The 12,311-nt window shown below is 40.5% G+C and overlaps 1 protein-coding gene across 1 annotated transcript in view; it reads right to left on the reverse strand.

The window, feature by feature from the left end:
- Window positions 1-12,311, reverse strand: part of GPD2 (glycerol-3-phosphate dehydrogenase 2) — a 1,016,859-nt gene that overhangs the window by 543,896 nt on the left and 460,652 nt on the right. The window lies entirely within an intron of this gene.

The following is a 12,311-nucleotide window of genomic DNA, read 5'->3' on the forward strand; positions in this document are numbered from 1 at the left end:
TTGGTGTCCGAGGTGCTATTTTTATACCCTGGTGCCCTCCTTCTGGAAGGTGGGAGAAGCTCCTAGACAGCGGCTTTGAAGTGCATGGAATTTCCTGATTCCCCTACCTCGCTCTAAGCAGGCCGCTGTGACAGTGTGGAAGTGGTAGGCATCTGGGTAAAGTCAGACCACTCTCTGTATGGTTGCAAGTGGGGCTATGCTCCGCTCCGCCCCATCCTGCCACCTGATGGCCCATTCAAGCACACCTAATCCCTTCATTGTGTGACTGTCTAGGAGTAATTCACAAAGTCTGTCAGTTACACCCAGTCGTGTGACCCAAAACAGGCTGCAGGTACAAAAAGGGTTGTTTATGACTATGAGGGTGGCACTGACTGTGGTGACTGGTTGAATCCTTTCAAACACTTGTAGTATGCTCTACTTGATTTGACATAGTATTTATGTGCCCTTGGTTTTTGATCCTTAACGGGGCCTTATGCAATGGTTTACAGTATTAGGAGATTATTTATATGGCCACCAAGGTTATTCCGTGTTCTATGGGATCTTTTGTTCACTTTGACACTTGAGGACTATGATTTTGACAGGACTAGTATTTCTGTTTAGGTAAAATGTTGTTGCCCATATTTACTATGGAATGTTAGGTTTGATCAGGAATGTGTTAGATTGTCGCATCTGAATAGACCCTATGAGAGATATACTGTTCCAAGAAGGCCGGTCCAGTTGTGTGGTCTGGTCATATAACTTGCATGGGGCAAGGCCTTCCAAGCGTCTGGTTAAGAGGGACCGCCTGATGATGGCTTGTGTTACGGAGCTTTCCGATTTATTCAAGCCCAGGAGGAGTTTTCTCACTTTTCTCATTTGTGGCAAAGTAAGTGATGGTTTATGTTTAGCTGATTTATGTTTAATAGTGATCAGGAGTTTATTTTGAGTGCCATAATTTGGTTAATGGACTGGCGTTTATTGTTCCATGTAGATGACATTGTTCTTTTCTTACAATGGAGTAACTCAACAGTGGTAAGCGGTCCTGTTGGATTCTGGCAATGGTAGATCAGTTGCTAGAGCTTTACCCTTTATTTGGTCTGTTTTCTGTTTAGCTGGGTGTGCCGGGCGGAAGGAATTAAGCAGTGTTTTTTGTTGGTTTTTATTTGGGCAATTTGACGCTAAAGCAAGTATTATTTTGTTGTCTTACTTTTGGAATTGGCTGTAGGTCTTTGCTAGTCCACGGTGTTTGGGGGCATTTAATTCTTGTCAGTTACATGGGAGCACTGACTATTTACTTGCATGTACAGCGTGGTTTGGGTTTTTACCTGTGAATTTTAGCTATGTAGAGTGTTTTAATATTGTGGCTTATTTACTATGTTGTTGAGCAACAATTATTGTTATTTAATCTACCTCGATAAATTTTCCTGAGGATAGTCTCATGGACGGTTTGAGCCTTGGAAGACTGAAACGTTGACCTGATACCCTCCATGACGTAATTCATCGCATGAGCTGCTGGAGTCCAATTGGAGCAATTTCTGACTGCTTGAAAGACTACATATAGGACTCAAAAACTTTTGTGCTTGGAGAGTCAGGAGGGTTGGTGCTCTCCCTCTTACCCCTTAGATGGAAAGGGATTGGGTGCTGAGGGGTCACCAGTGCATTTGTATAAAAATATTTAAAGAATCTCTTTGTTGATTTGAGAATATTGATTAATATATAAAAAAATACTTCATTTTTCTAAAAAACTGATTTCACGCTGTCTGAAGATTCATTCATACATTGAATTGATTTATAGTTGATTGTGACATAACTGTTTAATATAATTGAAATAAGGGTATGGAAATGACTCCTCCAAGAACATTGTATGCTTTATAACTTTCTAAAAGTGGCATTTAAAAAATTCTAATAGAACACCCGACTTGATTTCAAAGACACCAAATATGACATAACTACTTGGTCACAATAGGAAAGTACAGCTTATTAAATTTAAGAAGTAATCTTCAAAGTTATGCTATGTGATGTTTAGGCCTCACAGTAGTGAAAAAATAATTTGGGAGTTTTTCACTAACAGGACATGTAAAACTAAGAAGTACACGTCCAACCTTTCAACTACAAGGCACCTTGCCCTATGGGCTACTTAGGGACTATCTTAGGGGTGACTTAAAGGTAATAAAAGGGGAGCTTAGGGCTTGGCAAGTAAGTTTTATTGTCAAGTCGACATGGCAGTTTAAAACTGCATTCAGTTGCATGGGCTGGCCTGCAAGAAGTTTTACGGTGCTACTTAAGTGGGAGCCACAATATGTGTTGCAGGCCCATTGGCAACATTTAATTTACAGGCTCTGGGAATACGGTAGGCCACTCTACTGGGAACTTAGAAGTAAAGTAAATATGTCAACCGGGTATAAGCCACTTTAACCATGTGAGTGAGCACAAACACATTAACACTGGCTAGCAGTGGTAATGTACACAGAGTCTGAAGGCCAACAAAAACATTCAGCAAAAAGTAGAGGGTACAGGCAAAAGGTTTTGGGTCTTCAGAGAGGGCTAGGCCCAACAGCAAGCACTCAAATAATGCTAAAAAACTCAAAAGCTATTTTTGCAAACAGAGCTAGAGGCCATTATTGCTCATGACTCTGGTCATTATTGCTTATCTGCCAGGTTGCCATTCTTGCTATTAGTGCTGTTGTCATTAGTGCTTAAGTGTCTATAGTCCTCAATTTCACAAACACTAGTGATAACATTATTTCTAACAGTACTTGATATACTTGTAATGGTACAAATTATAATTTTTTTCGTAGAGCTGTCAGATGCCCCAGTATATTGGTTTACTTAATCTTATCAAGTTCAAACCTCGATTACTGGTCTAATTTACTTTCCTGCCTCTTTACACATTCAAAACTAGAATAAAAACATAAGTTTAATTCTTAACTTTCAATTGTCTCTTCTAAGTTATGAAACATCCATATGTCACTGACAAAGTACCATTTTAAACTGGAAATGACGTTGGTCGAAGATGGAAAGCGGATTCACAACTTTTGGAAATTAAGTTTTTAATGTTAAAGAAATGGGACAAAATGCAAAATAAGAGGAAACATCAAATGTTCTTGATATCAACAAGACTTTTGCAGAAGACAACAATGGTGCTCCAAACTGGTATTTGAGAAGTTATGGTATGGTCTATTCTTAAACAAAAACGAAAGGAAAAAAAACAAAAGAAATAAAGCTGTAAATTAAAATTCTATAAAAGGAGCGTGCGCTTTGAAGAAGGTCATCTTCAAAGACAGTCTAAGGCTGAAAAGAGTATGCATGAAATAAACAATATTCTTCGAAAGATGAGCCTGCATTATTTACAAGGCAAAGGCATTGCTATATTGATGTGATATGTAGCTATGTATTAAAAAAGTGTGTCAGACCAGTTCCTTATGGCTGAAAAGTAAGCCAGGAGTTTACTTTTTTATTTATTTTTTTACAGAAATTACATACAAGTCAAGAAGTGTCAGAAGATGAGGTAACAATTTCTGGTAAAACTGAATCTCCCCTCCAAGTCAGAAACAAAGCATATTATATAAAAGAAGGAACTGTGTTCAGGCAAATTCAGAAACTCTATTAATGTTATCCTAAACTACAAGGTGCCAAAGGAAGGTGTTTTGGGGGTTAATTCTACATGTACTTTAATGTTTTTCTACTTCCCACACTACAATCTGAATACTGTAATAGGAAACTTCCATTACAACACGAAGAAGACTATAATACAGCTGTAGGCCAATATCTCATTAAGAACATTAATCAGTATTGACAAAATATTACAATACCAGACTAGATTTAAAGAACTTGTCAACAAAGTGGAAACAGGATTTGTGAAAAACATTGCCCTAGCACACGCTTCCTTGTGTGATATTACAGATCTCAGCAAACAAAACAAAAAAAACAGTGACAATAGTGGACACTGGATTTGACCCTGAAGGAGCAGCCAACAACCTTAATTGAGATTACCTGTACCAATTCCGACATCAAATGTGATTTAGAATGCAATTTAATCTATAAAACATATGACATGTGCAAACAGCAACTTGTCAGAATCATTTTCAATACAAAGACGAGAGAAGGCAGGCTGTTGTATGACACCGGTGAATCCACACTGCACTAAGAAGGAGTCTTTACTGTTCTCACTTGATTGCTCCCAGACTCTAGAAACCTGTATTCCAAGCAACCTTAGAACCATAAACTTTGTCAGAAGCATTTCTGGCTACAAAGTGAATGGAGACATTTGAGAAAGGCAACTTTCAAAGGAGTTTCTAAATCTTTAACACAATGGTACAATTTTAATGTCAAGATTATTCAATTAAGTACTTTGGGAGAAGGTTTAACAGGGTGACACAATAAATGAAAACTTTGAAAAATTACTGACAGAATTAAAGACGGACAAGTCTCTTGACACGAGTATGGACAAAAAAAATCTATCTGACCAAAATGATGATACTCCACAAATTAATATGTCTTAAACATCATTAAATTATTTGCAAATTTTCTAAAGTAGATACATATTTAAAGGTTTAATATATTAAGAGAAAACAGGTAGTGACAAATTAGGCCACAACTGTTTTTGGGCTGGCAAATTTTAAATATTACTTCACAAATGTATGTGTTACACATCATTAAAGAATTAACAAATTTTGACAAAACAATCTTTCTAAGGTAGATACATATTTAAAGGTTTATTATAATAAGAGACAAAAGACAGTGGCAAGTTATGTAAAGTCGGTTTTTGGTCTGGCAAATATTAAATATTACCACAAACATTTCATACCTCAATAAAAAAGCAAAATCCTAAAGCCGTTAGAACAGTACTCCTATCTGGATGTAACTGAAATGGGATAGGCTGGTCCTAATTCCACCTCATTAGGACAAGAGAACAAAGGACATTCTCAAGAACTGTCACATTTCAGTCTGTCACAGATTGGCTGAACAGAATGTTCAAGGTAAGTATCAAGAAAAAGACTTTGAAAACAGAAAATATTAAACTGAGTGCCATGAGAAAGGACAATAAAAACAAAGCTCTAGATACAAATACATTTTGAAAAAAATTCTGCATTGTTGTTTAAATGCAAATTAAAAGAGCAATAGAACATTATCTAACAAACACATCAAAATGATAACTGTTTCAGATGCTAACGATCTAAACGTTAATGTAGCTACACATTATAGGCTAATCCATCCTACACAATTAATACAGTTTCAAAAAGCACAATTAATTGTAAGGAAGAGCTGAACATGCAAATGCCATTAAATGAAAGGAATAAAATATAGCAAACAAAGTAAACACTATTATGCCTGGGAAAATGATACAACAAAATGCTCTCTTCTACATTAGACTCAGACTCGAAAGAAACTACTAAAACCATGTCAAAGTGACATCTGCTAGGGATGGCTCAAGGGAAAAGGATCATTCACCGCACCCAAATCTTTTTTTCATGACCACCAGTTTTAGAGCTGTTGAAAGACAATTTGGAAACAGCATTTATAGTTGTGGTTAATGGGATAAGGTATGATCCTCAAGCGATTATACTAAACTATGTAAGCATGTGATTTGCAACATAAACAACAGGCTGTCAACTCAAAAAGCTATTTCATGTGGTAGATCAATAGTTCTGCGCAGTGAGAGGAGAAAGGAAAAGCTGAACGCTGAGAGATGCGCAACTGGAGGACCCAGGGGCTGAAGACTTTGCTTCCCTGCAGCCCTTGCGACAAGGAAGTTGCTTCCTGGTTACCTGATGCTCCTGGAGGAGCATAAAAGGGACGATTGGACCCTGCTGCCTGAGACGCACAAATGGGGGATGAAAGGGCTGAAGACTTTGTTTCCCTGCAGCTCTTGCGGGAAGGAAGTTGCTTCCTGGTTATCTGACGCTCCTGGAGAAGCATAAAGGGATTCCTGGACCCCAATGCACAGGACGTGCGAATGGAGGACCCTAGGGTCGAAGTCTTTGTTTCCCTGCAGCCTTTGTGGCAAGGAAGCTGCTTCATGATTGCCCGGTGCTCCTGAAGGAGCATAAAGGGTCGCATGGACCCTGCAGTGCAGGACACACCCTGGCGAAGTCCAGGCCAAGAGCAGGCCCATCTGTGCCCATCCACAGCTGGACGAGGCTGGGTTGGGCCTGCACTTTGACGCTTTGTTTCCAGGGGGTAAGTGTGGGTTCCACTTCCTCCCTTCGATTACTGTTTTTTATCAATTTGATCCTCTGGGCACCTCCACAGTGATACTGTATTGTATATTAATGTATAGTGATACTGAGTTTTAACTCACCTCAGAGGTAAACACTGCAATTTTATATACTACGTTGGTGCTCATGTGGCAGCATGGGGAAGAGGAAGGGTGCTGAGGACTTTAGTATGTCAATCCCCCGCAACGATTATTGATAAAATGTGGCAGCGTGCTGTGGGGATTATCTCCACGGAAATTGCCTTAACAGAAAGAAGGCTGTCCTTAGGGGTAGGGGCAGGGGTGAGCTCTCCCATGGATGGCCTTTTAATCCAGGACTCCGCAAGTCTTTTACCATCAGAAGAGATATTGGATCAACCTGCCCCATTAGTTCCAACTATGAGCCCCTGTATTGACGTTTCAGCAACAGGTGTTACTGGTGCACATCCAAAGGCTAAGCCGAACTGTATTAACTTAACCAATCAGTCAGGAGGGCACCTCCAGGGAAAAACAGCAGCTGTCGTGAGTTGTCAAAGGGGAACTCCAGATACAGATTCTGTTGACTGTAAACCTGTAGCACAAAAGGAGGCTGGGCCTATTCCTCGTTGCGCTAGTGATTTACTGGAGGTAATGAAGGTCAGAGACGTTCTGAAGGCTGAATTTGCTCCAATCCTGGCCAGGCAGCCAGTGATTGAGAAGGAAATAATCCACTTTAATTCATCAGTGAACAAGCGATTACAACCAACTACTTTGGCCCGGGGTGGTCCCCCGGTTGGAAATATATTAATCCTACACCTCTGGTGAGGGAAGGAGATAGGACCTCTCTGCCTTTGGCCAAAGATGCTCGGTTCACTCAGAAGACACACAACACCAAACTGTCCACAAGGTTCTGTCCCTCCTGTTATGAGGCCTGAGGGTGTTTCAGACTCTTTGAGGGGGAAGGAGAGGATGGGTTAAAGTTCAACACTGTCCAACTCAACTGACACTTTCAAACAGCAACCTTTCATAAATATCTCACCTGCATGCTGTCCTTATGTGTTAATTTTAGCAGGTGTGCCTCACTTGCGCCAGGCACAGAGAGAGAATCAGGAATAACTTATCAACAAGTGCTTAAAGTGGCTTGTTCTGTATAGAAATGTTCCTCAGGCAATGCCAAATGATATTCTTTTAACACTCAGGATGGCCTGATTGGGTTCAGGACCAATTGATCAACAGGGTAATTGGGAAGTGATAAACATTAAGTCTCCTAGCCTGGTGCAGAGTTTGCTTTTCAGACATACTTGGGGTCACAGTGATCAAACTCTTATTGAGTCCCTTCCACTGGGGTACTTCTTTAAGCCTGGTCCTGTCCCGAAACAAGTTACGATGTCCCACTAAAGGGAAATGCAACTGGTTAAGGACCTGGTGGGGTGCCCTAATAAGTATCCTAGATAAACAGGCATACAAGGAATTCCTGTACACAATCGCTTTGACCCACTGGATGGGGTAGATTGACTTAATAGACTAGAATCTGTTATCACAAAGGAGTACTTTGATGGTTGGGGAAATCAGGAGTCATCATTGATTAAGTTGAGTCCTAGAGGTATATGGGGTGGCAAATCGCAAAGATGGGTCTCCCACATGCAGGGTGTGGAGAAGTTGTTTGATCTGCATGGTATTCCCCCCCTTATCCCTTTGGTGAATTTGAGGGCTGGAACTATTGGTGGGTTGCAGCAACAGTCTTGCTCTCTTTGACCACAGTAATCTTTTGGTACAGGGAAGGGGTGAGCAGTGCACTAATAATGAACAATTAACGAATGTTTATAGAGGATCTGCTATTGCAGATGCTCGTAGATCTTGTCCTCGGATTTCACACAATAGCCTGGAGGCAGTTAGATCTTCCCACTGCATCGTGCTAACCTTGCAAAAGAATTTCCTGCAAAACCACTGAGACTTATATCATGAAACGTGGTGTGGGTTGTGTAATGAAGCAGATATCCCAGAATGGGCTGAGTTTATAGAGAGTTTATAGATGTTCATGCAATTTTGTCTTTTCCAGGGGACCTGGTCAACCAGGCTCGTCCAGCGATCGAGCTATACTAGTTATAGTAAGCTAGCTGTTACTGGGGGGTGGGGGGGAAACCCTCAGGTGGTTTAGTGACTTGGGTGAGCACTACTCTCAATTGTATGGCACAAGAAATAATGATCCTCTCGGATGATATTCTTTGTGTTTCTCTAAGTTTTGGATCATTGCATGTTTATATTTATAATGTTTATATACGCCTGGGGGCCCCAATACTGATTCCTCAACCGCTGAGCATTTAAATATGCACATGACTAATGCACTGGGGGGAGTAGGCAAGCTCGTGGGTGGGGGCTTTGTCAGTTTGAACCATTGGATTCTTGCTCTGTCCCCATAACATATGAAAAGGATGTTGCTTGGATGATCCCTCCATTGGGAATACCGCCTATTAGGAAGCAGGGTGCCCTGGCAGTACAAATTAACACACTAACATTGAATCAGGGATTGAGGGCAGCAAATGCTAGGGCTCCAACTGATAAAAAAGGAAGACACACTTTCAATCGGACCCCAGGAATTAGCCTTCAGGGCTCAAAAAATCCACTCAACCACTAGCATTGGTGAGCCTTATTTGATCAGGTCGAGCTATTTTTAATACTTACTCGTCCCTAATAAAAGATGCCTGTAAGTCTTGTTCTCATGTCACATTTGCCCTGTGTTCACAGACAGAGGTCTAAAGTCAGTTTTTCTTACAATTAACTTTCCTTCTGACGGCAGAGTTCCAGGGCTTTGTTAGGTGAACCATGTGACATGCTGCTTAGAATGTGAAATAAAAGGATATAGAGTGTCAGGTTTTTCCTAACACACAACATTTAAATGACTAAGTCAACTGTGCAAACATTTCAAAATATATGTCAACATTTGCGAAAGCCCTTTTTTATATTTCTGTGTGATGAAAAAATATTTTATTAGGATTACAACAAAACATAAAACCTTACATGTTGATGTGCAAAGGAAATGTTTTCTGAAACCCAATTTTCACAGATTGTTAATACACTATATAGTTTTATCAGTAAAGCTGCAAGTTAGTAAAGAGGTTTTTGGACATTTTTTGGAAAGTTAATGAGTGTAAATGACAATATATTACCACATCATGGTTTAGTAATATATTTATTAGAACTGAGTGTTTAAACAAACTGAGAAACACTCCTGCCGTGATGGCATTGTTATCAGTAAACTAAAAGAAGTCCTAGGTTATGTGGGCTAGACCTCGGGGGTATGTGGGCTAGATTCTTGTGATGCATGCAGCAAACTTTAGTCTACCTAATCAAACAAAAGAGGTTTTTTTGTACTGCAGAAATGCTGAGCTCACATATTTGAAGGTGCAATCATATGTGAGAATTAAGAAAAAGGCAACTCTATAAACTATTTGCCTAAGATCACACAATTTGAGACCTGTTTACGGCTCAAGTACATTACAGTTAGGTCGAGTAGATTATTTAAGTTACTCAACCTGCAGGTCTAGTAACATTTTAATGAGTTTTTTTAGCCCTGGCCTTATCGATTAAATCCTGGTGGTTTTATGGGTTTGGCTGTATATTAATGATATTATGGTACTGGCCAGAGGGGATAATTATCATAATGCGCCGGTGGTCTCTGTAGAATTTCCAGCAGTGAAAGAGGGGTAGGGCTGGTGAGCTATTTGACTGTAGGCTGCAAAATTCCAGTAGTAAGCGCTGTGTCAAATTGGCCTCTATGACCACTTCCAGGGTACAGCTGAAGGTATATATAGGCTTGTTGAACGCAGCATTGAACAGCTTGATGCTATAATGTGGAAAGTGGCTCAGGGAGATTGTTTAGAACAAGTCGAAACCATTCACAATAATCTATTTGCTGAATTTAGGTATTATTTTTTATGTAACAAAAAATGCCTTCAGGAGGAAGGTCCCAGCATCTTGGTACAATAAGGCTTATAGGATTGCTAAGGCTGCCCTCATGTTAGCTATACAGACACATAACATGGGGGGAATAAGAAAGATGAGAACAGTATAAAAAGACTGGGACAGAAGACAGTGGGAAGGGCTACTTGAAGCAGCCAAAGAACGTGATCAGCAAGTCTTCGGGAATCTGCTAGCAACAGGGTCAAAGGAGGGCTGAAGCCTGGTAGAGGTGAATGTCCTAGCTGCTGCTTAGGTTGCTCACTCCTCAAGCTTGTATGTCCTCAGAAACGAGAGCACTGATGTATTGTTAAGGGTGCAAGGAGACATAGTAGGAGGAGTACCGAGTCACAAACAAAAATTGTACCAATAAAACTGTCCGAGATAAGACGGGCAGTGTTAAAGATAGTTTCAAACAAAGCCCCTAGTCTCAACAAGATACCTGGATATTTGTATAAGGGGGAGGTGAAGGTTTGGGCGCCTTAATTTTTTTATTCTATTTAATTCTATTCTATTAGGGGACCCTTTACCGGTAACATGGGCAAAGCAGAGATAGTGTCAATTCATAAGAAAGGCTCTCTATCTGACCCATGCAAATACAGCCCAATTAGTCTCATTGACTGCTCCCAAAAGTTATTTAGTAGAGTTATATTGGAGAGGCCGTTAATTTGGGTTAACAGAGGAAATTTATCCTCCCTCCAGGCAGGGCTTAAGGAATGCACCAGTACAGTAGATCATATTTTTAGACTCCAGCTCCTATACTGGAAAGCAGTAGGTGATTGTTTATATGTTGCCTTTGTTGCCTTACGTTTGGTTTTTGATTTGGTTCCAAGAGATACACTCTGGCATGTTACAGAAGAGATGGGGTTCCTTGTGACCTCCAAGCTGCCATAATAAAACTCCACAGCTACAAATATGCTCTGGTCCGTTGTGGAAAGATGGGAGAGTTCATGAAAGCCTTCCCTGTTAGTAGAGATTTAAGGCAGGGGAGTGTTCTACCTCCAACGCTTTCACCCTATTTTTTAATGATTTAATACATTTTTGTTTAATAATTGTGATGGAGATGCACCCTGTCTGGCCAACATTAAGGTACCGGCCCTGATGTTCGCAGACACCCTATTATTGAAAACACCCATGGGGCTCCAGAAGATCTTAGACCGCTTTACGAACTTTTGCGCCCAGAAGACTCAAAATAAATGTAGCCAAAACCAAATATATGGTCCTGAATAATCCTGGTACTAGCAGGAGACCAAAAACAAAGTTACAAGGGATCCATTTGGAACAAGTTCAGATTTTTGACTATTTGGGGTTGACTCTAACAGAACATCTTGATTGGATCCAAACGTAAGCTTAGACTGACGCAATATACAGGGTCATTGACCAGAGCGTTGAATAGGTCTTGCTTTCATCCTTTAGTGCCTGTGATTCAGATCTATAAACAACAGTTGCTTGCTTCATCTTTTTATGGAGCACAGCTGTGGGGCCATAAAGATATGGGAACACTGCGAATTGTGGAAAATCGTTTTTTGCGTCTGTTGGTAGGGTTACCAATTAGCATCCCACTGATTCCTACTGGGATGACATAGATGTCAAGCCATACTTGGAGGTTGCAGGGGTGATGCCCCTGTTGTTCTGGAAGCGTATCTCAACAATCGAAGAGCTTGCGATCTATCAAGATGGGCTGGAGGAAGTCCTGGGTATTGCGGGATCTGGAAGCATGCCCTAGGTTAGCTATGTGAGAGAGATCCTTATAAAGATGGGTTGTCATGATCTGTGGAGTGATCCCTGAGAAGCATCAACAATCAGTAAATTGATCCTAAAAGCAAAATATAAGCAATTTAAGGGGATGCAATTATTTGAGCATGTTTCAAGCAGTACCCTTACGGTGCATTTCTCCTATTTAAAGCTGCATTTAAGTCCATATGTTTTTTAAACAAGGTTGAACCTCCCTCAGCGAGGAATCTGTATTTACAATTCAAGTATGGCACACTTCCACTTGCATCATTTACTGCAAAGTGGGGGTGGGGGGCAACTGCCTGCAGAGGGAGATTCTTTATGTCCAATGTTAAGCCTAAGTCAGGGGATGGAGGGGCATATTATTTTTGTCTGCCCTGGCTACCATTTGGGAAGACAGAGATAGCCTGTACCCATCTGCCGAAATTTTAGGGTCAGAGAATTTACTCAGGCTACCATTTGGGAA

The sequence above is a fragment of the Pleurodeles waltl genome, chromosome 3_1 (genome assembly GCF_031143425.1).
Source record: "Pleurodeles waltl isolate 20211129_DDA chromosome 3_1, aPleWal1.hap1.20221129, whole genome shotgun sequence".
In the NCBI taxonomy this organism is placed as follows: Eukaryota; Metazoa; Chordata; class Amphibia; order Caudata; family Salamandridae; genus Pleurodeles; species Pleurodeles waltl.